Below are 12,488 nucleotides of genomic sequence, written 5' to 3'. Positions count from 1 at the left end.
GGAGAAGCGGGAATGGGGTGGGGGCGGGAACTGCAGCAACCACTATGAGCTGGTGGCTGGGGCACCGCAGGCAGCGTAGTAGCCAATCAGGAGCAGCAACATTTCCAAAATGCCGGCCCAAATTCAAGTTTTGCCATAGGAGACCACCTAATCATGCCTAATGGGAGGGCCGGCCCTGTAACGGAGTATCCTCTGTCTCTTCAGTTGTTCCTCCACCATTTTGATATGATGATTTATTTTCACTGAATTGCATCATTCACAAGGGAAATAAAACGTCAACTGACTTGAATCAACTGTTTACCTCAGTAATCAGGGGCAGGCAGTCACAATCGAATTCTAAATGGCACCGTGAAAAGATAACTAACCACTGGGCACACCACATCATTTCAACGTTGACATTTAGGTAATATTTGGTTGAAACGTTGATCAATGAGATTTCAACCTTTATTCACCATCTCAAAAAGACAGCCAGAAGTTTGTTGAATTCTCACTGTTTTATCTCTGTGCTTTCAGCCATCTAAAATCACAACCAAATTCCAATGGAAAAACAATGTCAGATTTTTGGTTTAGTTGTCATCTAAATGTGTTATCATTGCGTATTCAACCATTTAAAAGCACAACAAAGTTCAAATGGGAATACAATGTCAAATGTTTTATACTGTATACACTACCGGTCAAAAGTTTTAGAACACCTACTCATTCAAGGGTTTTTCTTTATTTGTATTATTTTTGACCTTGTATAATAATAGTGAAGACATCAAAACTATGAAATAACACATATGGAATCATGTAGTAACCAAAAAAGTGTTAAACAAATCAAAATATATGTAATATTTGAGATTCTTCAAAGTAGCCACCATTTGCCTTGATGACTGCTTTGCACACTCTTGGCATAGTAAAAATAAAGAAAAACCCTTGAATGAGTAGGTGTTCTAAAACCTTTGACCGGTAGTGTACCATATATACAACAACTTGTTATGACCTGGATTACAGTTGAGATTACATTAAAAGTACATGGTGCAAGTGATCAATGCTATTTGAGATTCATCACAGATTATTACAGCAATTGTAAAGATCTCCACAGACCTGCGATCTTTACATGCTATCTTGAACATGAACACTTTCCATTTAAAGGAGATGTATCTAATGCTTGGATAGTTTAATCTGAGCCACTGACTTAACCTAAAAATGTAAGTTAAAGAATAAGGTTAAGTTGGAGACGTGACTCCAACATATCATTTGTTAACAAGTTATTAATATGCTATTAATAGGCTATTTACTATATTGCAAAAGTGTGTGTTTACATAAAAAAGCCCTGAATAGCCAATGACTGCAAATTCAAATGGGTGTCTTGAAGAATGCCAACTAGACTGAATAGATATCTCTCTTACAGGTGTTGTGCTGAAAAGATATGGAGAAAGACAAGGCAACACGAAATTGTGAAAAGCTGACATTTCATAGGATAGCCTTCCATCGGCCAAACATTCTAGTAATTTAGCAGACGCTCTTATCCAGAGCAACTTAAAGTAGTGAGTGCATACATTTTTGTACTGGTCCCCAGTGGAAATCGAACCCACAACCCAAGTGTCATGCTCTACCAACTGAGCCACACGGGACCAACACAAAAGAAGATATCAACCATGTAGAAAAACAATCAATATCATAACATGATCCATCGGTCAAGTCAAGTAAACAGAAAGAAAGCAATTTAATGAACAAATATTCAAACATTGATAACACATTTTACAATCCTGTTTACCTGGTATGAGTTGAACATGTACTGTACATGGTAACAGCCTGGCGCTTGTTTCAGTGAAGCCAAAAGAAAATAAAACATATCATTATGTAAGAACCATTTTATAAAATAGTAAAAGAGACAGAAAGAAAAAGAAGGGAATGGGGGGGTCCACTGTATGTGGTTTATAAATTAAGCCAAAGTCTGTGCAGTACACAAGGCTCCTGTATATCTGTGTGTGTCTGCTGTGAAAGAGGGAGCACAGGCTTAGAGGGAGAAAATTATGTTTTCTTTTCTTCTCAGAGACAAAGAGAGAGCGAGACAGTTCTGGTGGGAAGATGTTGAATCACTTAGGCACTGTGGTCCCCAGGCACTGTGAGTTAGACATCTGAGTTACAGGCCTGCCACTCTCAGGAGCTGAGACCAGGACTGTAGGGGACTGAGAGGAGGGACTGGTGGGTTGAGCGACCCAGTGCCTTTATAGACTGTTTCAAACTTGTCTACACTTGAGACAACACATGTTCTCTTCATACAAATATTCCCTTGTAAAGGCGTGATACAAATCAATTTTATATTTGAAATTCTTTAAATTTGCCAACATTTGCCTTGATGACAGCTTTGCACAGACTTAGCATTCTCATAACCAGCTTCATGAGTTAGTCACCTGGAATGCATTTCAAATAACAGGTGTGCCTTGTTAAAAGTTAATTTGTAGAATTTCTTTACTTCTTAATGCATTTGAGCCAATCAGTTGTGTTGTGACAAGGTACTGGTGGTCTACAGAAGATAGCCCTATTTGGTAAAAGACCAAGTCCATATTATGGCAAGAACAGCTCAAATAAGCAAAGAGAAAAGACAGTTCATCATTACTTTAAGACATGAAGGTCTGTCAATCCAGAATATTTCAAGAACTTTGAAAGTTTCTTCAAGTGCAGTAGCAAAATCCATCAAGCGCCATGATGAAACTGGCTCTCATGAGGACCGCCACAGGAAAGGAAGACCCAGAGTTACCTCTGCTGCAGAGGATACGTTCATTAGAGTTACCAGCCTCAGAAGTTTCAGCCTAAATAAATGCTTCACAGAGTTTAAGTAACAGACACATCTCAACATCAACTGTTCAGAGGAGACTACGTGAATCAGGCCATCATGGTCAAATTTCTGCAAAGAAACCACTGCTAAAGGTCACCAACAAGAAGAAGAGACTTGTTTGGGCCAAGAAACACGAGCAATAATAGACCGGTGTATATCTGTCCTTTGGTCTGATGAGTCCAAATTTGTCTTTGTGAGACGCAGATTAGGTGAACGGATGATTACCACATGTGTGATTCCCACCGTGAAGCATGGAGGAGGTGTAATGGTGTGGGGATGCTTTGCTGGTGACACTGTCAGTGATTTATTTCAAATTCAAGGCACACAACCAGCATGTCTACCACAGCATTCTGCAGCGATACGCCGTCCCATCTGGTTTGCGCTTAGTGGGAGTATCATTTGTCTTTCAACAGGACAATGACCCAACACACCTCCAGGCTGTGTAAGGGCTATTTGACCAAGAAGGAGAGTGATGGAGTGCTGCATCAGATGACCTGGCCTCCACAATCCCCCGACCTCAACGCAATTGAGATGATTTGGGATGAGTTGGACCACAGAGTGAAGGAAAAGCAGCCAACAAGTGCTCAGCATATGTGGGAACTCCTTCAAGACGGTTGGTTGGAAAAGCATTCCAGGTGAAGCTGGTTGAGAGAATGCCAAGAGTGTGCAAAGCTGTCATCAAGGCAAAGGGTGGCTACTTTGAAGAATCTCAAAAAACTTTTTTGGTTACTAGATGATTCCATATGTGTTATTTCATAGTGTTGATGTGTTCACTATTATTTTACAAGGTAGAAAATAGTAAAACATAAAGAAAAACCCTTGAATGAGTAGGTGTGTCCAAACGTTAGACTGGAGTCGAACACGTTGTTTAGCTTTTCATGACCCTGTAAAACAACACATTTCACTGCACCGACAGTATCTGGTGTATGTGACAATAAAACATCTTATTATGTATTTATGTGCTGCCTTTAGCCATATCAGATCATCCTCCTCAGAGCCAATCGTAGACATATTTCCTCCTTTCACTTTTTGAGAAGGGAAAGAGCCTAAAGATCTATTTCTGCTGCAGCTCACCTCATAACTCTTGACATAAGTAGCTGAGGACAAGTGTTGTGTTACTGGACATCCCCCAGGACACACAGACAGACTACCAACAGTCAGATCTGTGGCAGCTCCAACTGCGTCAGTTACACCAGGCCATGGAGGGATAGCAATTATAGTTTGTCACCCACAAGCAAAATAAACACGGCACATTTCAATATTCAAAATCAAAGTATTAGAAGAGAGAAACGACCACGATGTCACGACTCCTACCGAAGGTGGCTCCCCCTCCTGCTTGGGTGGCGCTCGGCGATCGTCGTCACCGGCCTACTAGCTGCCACTGATTCCCTTTTTTTCCCCCCTTTCCGTTATTGTTTGCACCTGTTCTGTGTTGGGCTGATTTACTGGGCTATTTTAGCCAGTAGGCCCGCCTGCACTGTGTGCGGGATTATTGCTCTGTATTTTTGGCTTGTGTTCATGCTATATGTGTTTAGGTGCTAGTGCGTGGTTTGTGCCGACCTTTTTCTGTCCCCTGTGTTTGGGACACTTTGGTTTTGTGTGCGCTCAGTATCGCTGTTGGGGTGGCTTGTGTTTCGCCATTGTGTTCATTAAAAGCCACTACCCTGTATTCTCTGCTTCCTGCACTTGACTCCTCACCCACTATGCCCAAGCCTTACAGAATCTCGCACCCACGAATTGAGTCAGCAGGAGCAGCTGCCAACCCCCAAATGATGGAGGAACGGGTTCTCCATCAACACCTCAGTTCTCCATCGGATCGGAACGGTGATGGACCAAATGATGGAGAGGATGGACCGATGGGAGAGGAGTGGTCTCCTCTCTCCACCTCTGGCTCCTCCGACTCAGCCACCTCCTCCACCCACTGCGTCCGGCTCCGGCGCGCTTCGTCTTGCGCTCCCGAGGGAGTATGATGGAGCGGCAGGTGGGTGCCAGGGATTTCTGCTCCAGCTCGAGCTGTACCTGGCTACCGTCAGACCTGCTCCCTCGGGGGAGGAGAGTGTGAGTGTCCTTGTTTCCTGCCTGATGGACCGAGCCAACGCAGTCTGGAACGGTCCGGACTCGGCGAGGGATCACTATCCAGAGTTCACCCGCCGCTTTCGGGCTGTGTTCGACCACCCTCCGGAGGGACGAGTGGCGGGTGAGCGGCTATTCCACCTCAGGCAGGAGACGAGGAGCGCGCAGGACTTCGCGCTGGAGTTCTGGACCTTAGCCGCTGGGGCGGGGTGGAACGACAAGGCCCTGATAGACCATTACCGGTGTAGTCTCCGGGCGGACGTCCGCAGTGAGCTAGCTTGTCGGGACACCGCTCTCTCTCTCGACGAGCTTATAGACATGTCTATCCGACTGGACAATCTGCTGGCTGCCTGTGGGCGTTCGGAAAGGGTCCTGTCCGTTCCACCTCCGTGCACTCCTGCCCCTACTCCTATGGAGTTAGGGGGGGCTGTGCCGAGGGGTACCGGAGGAGGAGGCTCCTCCTGCACCAGCTGTGGTTGGAGAGGACACACGGCCAACCGGTGCTGGAGGAGTCAGTCTGGGAGTCGAGAGGGCAGGCAAAACACTTCTCGATCACCCCAGGTGAGTCAGCACCAAACTCACCCAGAACCTCCTGTTGGTCACATGTTCATATAGATTTTGTTTTCTGACTTTTCTCCCTCTTCCCAGCATAAGGCGCTAGTCGATTCAGGTGCAGCTGGGAACTTTATGGATCGCGGACTCGCCATCAAGCTGGGCATTCCACTACTGCCGATAAATCCCCCTTCCCCGTGCACTCCCTAGATAGCCGGCCATTAGGGTCAGGGTTGGTCAGGGAGGACACGGTTCCACTTTGACATGGTAACGCAGGGGAATCATAAGGAACAGATTAGTCTCTTCCTTATTGATTCGCCTGTGTTTCCGGTGGTGCTGGGGGTTCCCTGGCTGGCTGATCACAATCCCCGGATTTTGTGGAAACAGGGGGTTCTCCAGGGGTGGTCAGAGGAGTGTTCAGGGAGGTGTATGGGAGTTTCCATAGGTGCCACGTCGGTGGAGAGCCCAGACCAGGTTTCCACCATGCACATTCCCCCTGAATACGTCAATTTGGCGATCGCTTTCTGTAAGAAGAGGGCGACCAAATTACCACCTCATTGACAGGGGGATTGTGCGATAGATCTCCAGGTAAACGCTGCGCTTCCCAAGAGTCACGTGTATCCATTGTCACAGGAGGAGACGTTGGCTATGGAGACATATGTCACGGAATCTCTGGGACAGGGGTACATTCGGCCCTCCATTTCACCCGACTCCTCGAGTTTATTTTTTGTGAAGAAAAAGGAGGGAGGTCTGCGTCCGTGCATTGATTACAGAGGTCTAAATGCTATCACAGTGGGGTTTAGTTACCCGCTACCTATCATCGCTACGGCGGTGGAATCATTTCACGGAGCAAGGTTCTTCACAAAACTGGACCTCAGGAGCGAGTATAACCTGGTGCGTATTAAGGATGGAGACGAGTGGAAAACCGCATTTACTACCACATCGGGCCATTATGAGTACCTCGTCATGCCGTATGGGTTAAAGAATGCTCCAGCCGTCTTTCAATCCTTTGTAGACAAGATTCTCAGGGACCTGCACGGGCAAGGCGTGGTTGTCTATATTGATGATATTCTGATATATTTCGCCACCCGCGCCACGCATGTGTCTTTGGTGCGCAAGGTGCTTGGGAGACTGCTGGAGCATGACCTATACGTCAAGGCTGAGAAGTGTGTGTTCTCCTAACGAGCCGTCTCCTTCCTGGGTTATCGCATTTCCACCACAGGGGTGGTGATGGAGTGTGACCGCGTTAAGGCTGTGCGTAATTGGCCGACTCCAGCCACGGTGAAGGAGGTGCAGCGGTTCTTAGGGTTTGCCAATTACTACCGGAGGTTTATCCGGGGTTTTGGCCAGGTAGCGGCTCCCATTACCTCACTGCTGAAGCGGGGGCCGGTGCGTTTGCGGTGGTCGACTGAGGCAGACAGAGCCTTCAAGAGGTTGAAGGTGCTGTTCACCGAGGCAACCGTGTTGGCGCACCCGGACCCCTCTCTAGCATTCATAGTGGAGGTGGACGCATCCGAGGCTGGGGTGGGTGCCGTGCTATCACAGCGCTCGGGTACGCCACCCAAACTCCGCCCCTGCGCTTTCTTTTCGAAGAAGCTCAGTCCGGCGGAGCGCAACTATGATGTGGGGGACCGAGAGTTGTTAGCGGTGGTAAAAGCCCTGAGGGTATGGAGACACTGGCTTGAGGGGGCTAAGCACCCCTTTCTCATCTGTACCGACCACCAGAATCTGGAGTATATCCGGGCAGCTAGGAGACTGAATCCTCGGCAGGCAAGGTGGGCCATGTTCTTCACCCGTTTCAGGTTCACTATTTCCTATAGACCAGGCTCCCTGAACACGAAGGCTGACGCGCTTTCCCGTCTCTATGACACTGAGGACCGGCCCATCGATCCTACTCCCATCATTCCAGCTTCTAAGCTGGTGGCACCGGTGGTATGGGAGGTGGACTCGGACATCGAGCGGCGTTAAGGGTGGAACCTGCGCCTTCACAGTGTCCCACGGGTCGCGTGTACGTGCCGCTTGGTGTCCGTGATCAATTGATTCGGTGGGCCCACACACTACCCTCTTCGGGTCATCCTGGTGTGACGAGGACAGTGCGGGGTCTCAGGGGGATGTACTGGTGGCCCACCTTGGCTAAAGACGTTAGGTTCTACGTCTCTTCCTGTTGCGCCCAGAGTAAGGCTCCTAGGCACCTCCCGAGAGGGAAGTTACAGCCCCCCCCCGTTCCACAACGGCCATGGTCTCACCTGTCAGTGGACATCCTGACCGATCTCCCCCCGTCTCAGGGGAACACTACGGTCCTGGTAGTACCCACTACCCTGTATTCTCTGCTTCCTGCGCTTGACTCCTCACCCACTATGCCCAAGCCTTACACACGAACAGAAAGTTTGAGGCAGGACGTGTCTAAACAAAATAGTTTGGATTGTTACTGAGTCTATTTCCCCAAGAGGAAGAGAGAGAGAAAACTTGTGAAAGATGTTTAATACTGCAGTGGGCAAAATCAGGGTCACACAGAGTGATTCTTTGTAGTCTTAAACAAGTAAACACCTCACACACATGGCTATGGGTTTAAAACAAAGAAGACACCTGTACCATGTCAGATATAGAGTTGAAATGTATTACATTTTTTTAATTAACTAAAGGAATAAGAGGAAGTGAATCTCTGACGACATAAATAAGAGGAATGGAATCTCTGCAGAGCCCATTAGCTGGTATTCTCAGTGTCCAACAATCCAAACTAAACTACATTAATAAGAGGAAGGGAATCTCTGCAGAGCCCATTAGCTGCTGTTCTGTGTCCAACAATCCAAACTAACTACGTTAATAAGAGGAAGAGAATCTCTGCAGAGCCCATTATCTGGTGTTCTGTGTCCAACAATCCAAACTAACTACATTAATAAGAGGAAGAGAATCTCTGCAGAGCCCATTAGCTGGTGTTCTGTGTCCAACAATCCAAACTAACTACATTAATAAGAGGAAGAGAATCTCTGCAGAGCCCATTAGCTGGTGTTCTGTGTCCAACAATCCAAACTAACTACATTAATAAGAGGAAGGGAATCTCTGCAGAGCCCATGAGCTGGTGCTCTCAGTGTCAAACAATCCAAACTGACTACATTCATCTTCAGCTAGTAATACTCCCTCTGTCTCTCAGCTTTGTCCCCCCCATTTTTTCTCTCGATCCGTTAACCAAGTCTAGCAATTTATGAGGTCAGAGGTCAGTTCAAAGCCCACCTACACTCACGCACACAGACACACTCAGGCACACAGACACACAGATCGCTGGCTCTCACTTCGCAGATCAAACACTTTCCCTATTTGGTAATGTCAGGCTGGGTAATGTCAGTCTGGGTAACGTCAGTCTGGGTAATGTCAGTCTTGTCACACACTGATCTGTTTCGCCTGTCTTTGTGATTGTCTCCACTCCCCTCCAGGTGTAGCCCATCTTCCCCATTATCCCGTGTATTTATACCTGTGTTCTCTGTTTGTCCATTGCCAGTTCGTCTTGTTTGTCAAGTCAACCAGAATTTTTGTTATCAGCTCCTGCTTTTCCCAGTCTCTCTTTTTCTCACCCTCCTGGTTTTGAACCTTGCCTGTCCTGACTCTGAGCCCACCTGCCTGACCACTCTGCCTGCCCCTGACCCTGCCTGCCGTCCTGTACCTTTGCCCCACCTCTGGATTACTGACCGTTGCCTACCCTGACCCTGAGCCTGCCTGCCGTCCGGTACCTTTGCCCCACCTCTGGTTTACTGACCCCTGCCTGCCTTGAACTGTCTATTGCCTGCCCCTGTTGGATTACTAAACCATTGTTAATTCGACATTGTCTGCATCTGGGTCTTACCTTCATGCCTGATAGTATGAACTGGCCATGACTGACCCAGCAGACCCGGGCCAGCTGCGCAACACCATCTCCTCCCAAGGATCCTCCATTGGTAGGCACGAGGAATTGCTTCATGGTCTTATGCAGGGGGTCCAAACGTTGGCTGAGCGCCATGACCTGGCGTTGGACATGCTACTGGAGAAATTCCGCAGGTTGTCTAGGGGGCAGCCTGCCACGGTGGTAACTCCACCACCCCTCAGTAACTCGGCGGTGGCTGCCCCACCGGCCACTCCACCTTCCTGGGAGCCCCATTTAACTCCCCCGGAACTCTTTAATGGAGAGCCGAGCACCTGTCGGGCGTTTTTAGCTCAGTGTGCCCTCATTTTCAAGCTTTAGCCCTCCTCCTTCCCCTCGGATCACTCCAAGATATCCTACCTCATCATGCTGATGTCTGGGAGGGCTCTCACCTGGGCTATGTATGGGAACAACAGCCGGTCATGTGCGTGAGTCTGGAGGAGTTAGTGAGAGAGGTGAGGAATGTTTTTGATGCCCCGTTCTCCGGGAGAGAAGCAGCCCAGAAGCTAAACCAGCTCCGGCAGCCTATGCAACTAGGCAGAGCTGGGCTGTCGCCAGCGGAACGGCAACACAGGATCAACACAAGGAGCTGTCTGTTTTGCGGGACTTTTCGTCATTTTGTGTCTTCTTTCCCGGTAAAAGACCAGGCTCACCAGTAGGAGCGAGTACTCTGGTGGCTCATATGGAGAACTTTAATGCTTCCCTTACTTGCACCCCTATTCATGTCACTCTGCTGTGGGGAAACAAGTCCAAATCTCTCCTGGTCCTCATTGACTTTGGGGCTGATCAGAGCTTTTTGGACGCCACACTGGCTTCCGAGCTGAACATCCCCTCTCAGCCCCTTTCCATTCCCATGGATGTTAGAGCACTGGACAGGCGCTCTATAGGTTGGGTCACCCATAACACCACTCCCATAAACCTACGTGTGTCAGGGAATCACAGCAAGAACATTCAATTCCTGCTCATCAAGTCCCGCCAGATTCCTGTGGTTTTGGGATTCTCCTGGCTCCAGCGACACAATCCCCTCATCAACTGGCCTACGGGTGCTATCATGGGCTGGAGTCAGTTTTGCCACGCCCATTGTCTGATGTCCCGGGGCATCTTCCTGGGGGCTCGGAAGTTGCTCCGGACCTCTCCGCCATTCCCGCGGAGTACTAGGACCTCCGGGATGTGTACAGCAAGTCCCGGGCCCCTTCCCTTCCACCGCACTGCCCCTATGACTGTGGGATTGACCTTCTCCCTAACACCACCCTGCCTATATTGGTGACTCCCTAGCTACAGGATTTATCCGTCCCTCTTCCTCTCCCGCTGGCGCAGGGTTCTTCTTTGTGGAGAAAAAGGACAAGACCCTGCGCCAGTGCATTGACTACCGGGGACTCAATGACATTACTGTGAAGAACTGTTATCCGCTACCATTCATTTCCTCAGCCGTCAAGCCGCTCCAGTGGGCCACTGTTTTCTCCAAGCTGGATCTACGAAACGCCTACCACCTGGTGTGGATACGAGAAGGGGACAAGTGGAAGACCGCCTTCAACACGGCCATCCGCCACTACGAATATCTGGTCATGCCCTTTGGCCTCACCAATGCCCCTGTCGTGTTCCAGACTCTAGTGAATGTTCTCCGCTACATGTTGAACCGGTTCGTCTTCTTCTACATTGATGACATCCTCGTCTTCTCCCGCTCCCCCCAAGAACACGTGCTCCATGTCTGACAGGTTCTCCAGCGCCTTCTTGTTCATTAAGGCGGAAAAGTGCGAGTTCCATCGCTACACCATTCCCTTTCTGGGCTACATCATCTCTGCTGGGAGTGTCCAGATGGATCCCGAGAAGGTGAGAGCGGTGGTGGATTGGCCTCAGCCTACGTCCAGGGTGCAGCTGCAATGCTTCTTGGGGTTCGTCAACTTTTATCGCCACTTTATCCGGGGTTACAGCACCCTGGCCTCCCCCCTGTCTGCACCCACCTCTACCAAGGTTCCTCTGCTGCTGACCGAGCGTTCCGGCACCTTAAACACTGCTTCACCACTGCTCCTATCCTGGTTCATCCTGACCCTTCCCGTCAGGTCGTGGTAGAGGCTGATTCTTTGGATGTCGGAGTGGGTGCTGTCCTGTCCCAACGTTCTGCCCTGGACCTTAAGCTGCATACCTACACCTTCTTCTCCCACCGCCTTAATGTCATGGAGAGGAACTATGATGTGGGGTAGTGGGAGCTTCTCGCAGTGAAGATGGCGTTAGAGGAATGGAGGCACTGGCCAGAAGGTGCGGAACATCCGTTCATTGTATGGACCGACCACAAAAACCTGGAGTATCTCCGCACCACCAAGCACCTCAACTCCAGGCAATCGAGATGGGCCCTGCTGTTTACCCGGTTATTTTCCATCTTTTCCATCTCCTACCGGCTGGTGTCCAAGAACGTCAAGCTGGATGTCCTGTCGCACTGCTATAACCCCACGGTTACCACCCCGGGAGCCCGAGACCATCCTTCCTACCTCGTGCCTGGAGACAGTACTCAGCTGGGATATAGGGAAACAGGTGTGTGAGGCGCCGCGGTCCCAGCCGAAACCTGGGGGGGGGGCCCAGGTAACCAGATGTTTGTGCCTAACGCTGTCCAATCTGCGGTCCTGGAATGGGCCCATTTCTCCAGGCTTGCCTGTCAACCGGGCTCTCGTCGGACCCTGGCCTTCGTGCAACAACGATTTTTGTGGCCTACTATGGTTCCGGATGTTTCAGCGTTTGTAGACCGCCTGCACGGTCTACACACAGAACAAGACTCCTCGGCAAGCTCCGACTGGTCTTCTCCAACCACTGCCTGTCCCTCACTGTCCCTGGTCCCATATATCCCTGGATTTCGTCACGGGTCTCCCCCCGTCTGAGGAAAACACTGCCATCCTGACTGTGGTCGACCGGTTTTCCAAAACCACCCACTTCATTCCTCTCCCCAAATCACCCTCGGCCAAGGAGACGGCCCAGCTTATGGTGCAGCTCGTCTTCCAAATCCAGGGACTCCTGGTGGACATGGTCTCCGATCGGGGTCCATAGTCCTCGTCCCGGTTCTGGAAGTCATTCTGCACACTCATTGGATCGTCGGCCAGCCTGTCCTCCGGATTCCACCCCCAGTCCAACGACCAGTCGGAGAGAGCCAACCAGGAC

The sequence above is a fragment of the Salmo salar genome, chromosome 24, assembly GCF_965601325.2.
Source record: "Salmo salar chromosome 24, fSalSal1, whole genome shotgun sequence".
NCBI classification, from domain to species: domain Eukaryota; kingdom Metazoa; phylum Chordata; class Actinopteri; order Salmoniformes; family Salmonidae; genus Salmo; species Salmo salar.
Note: the sequence above shows the minus strand (reverse complement) of the source record.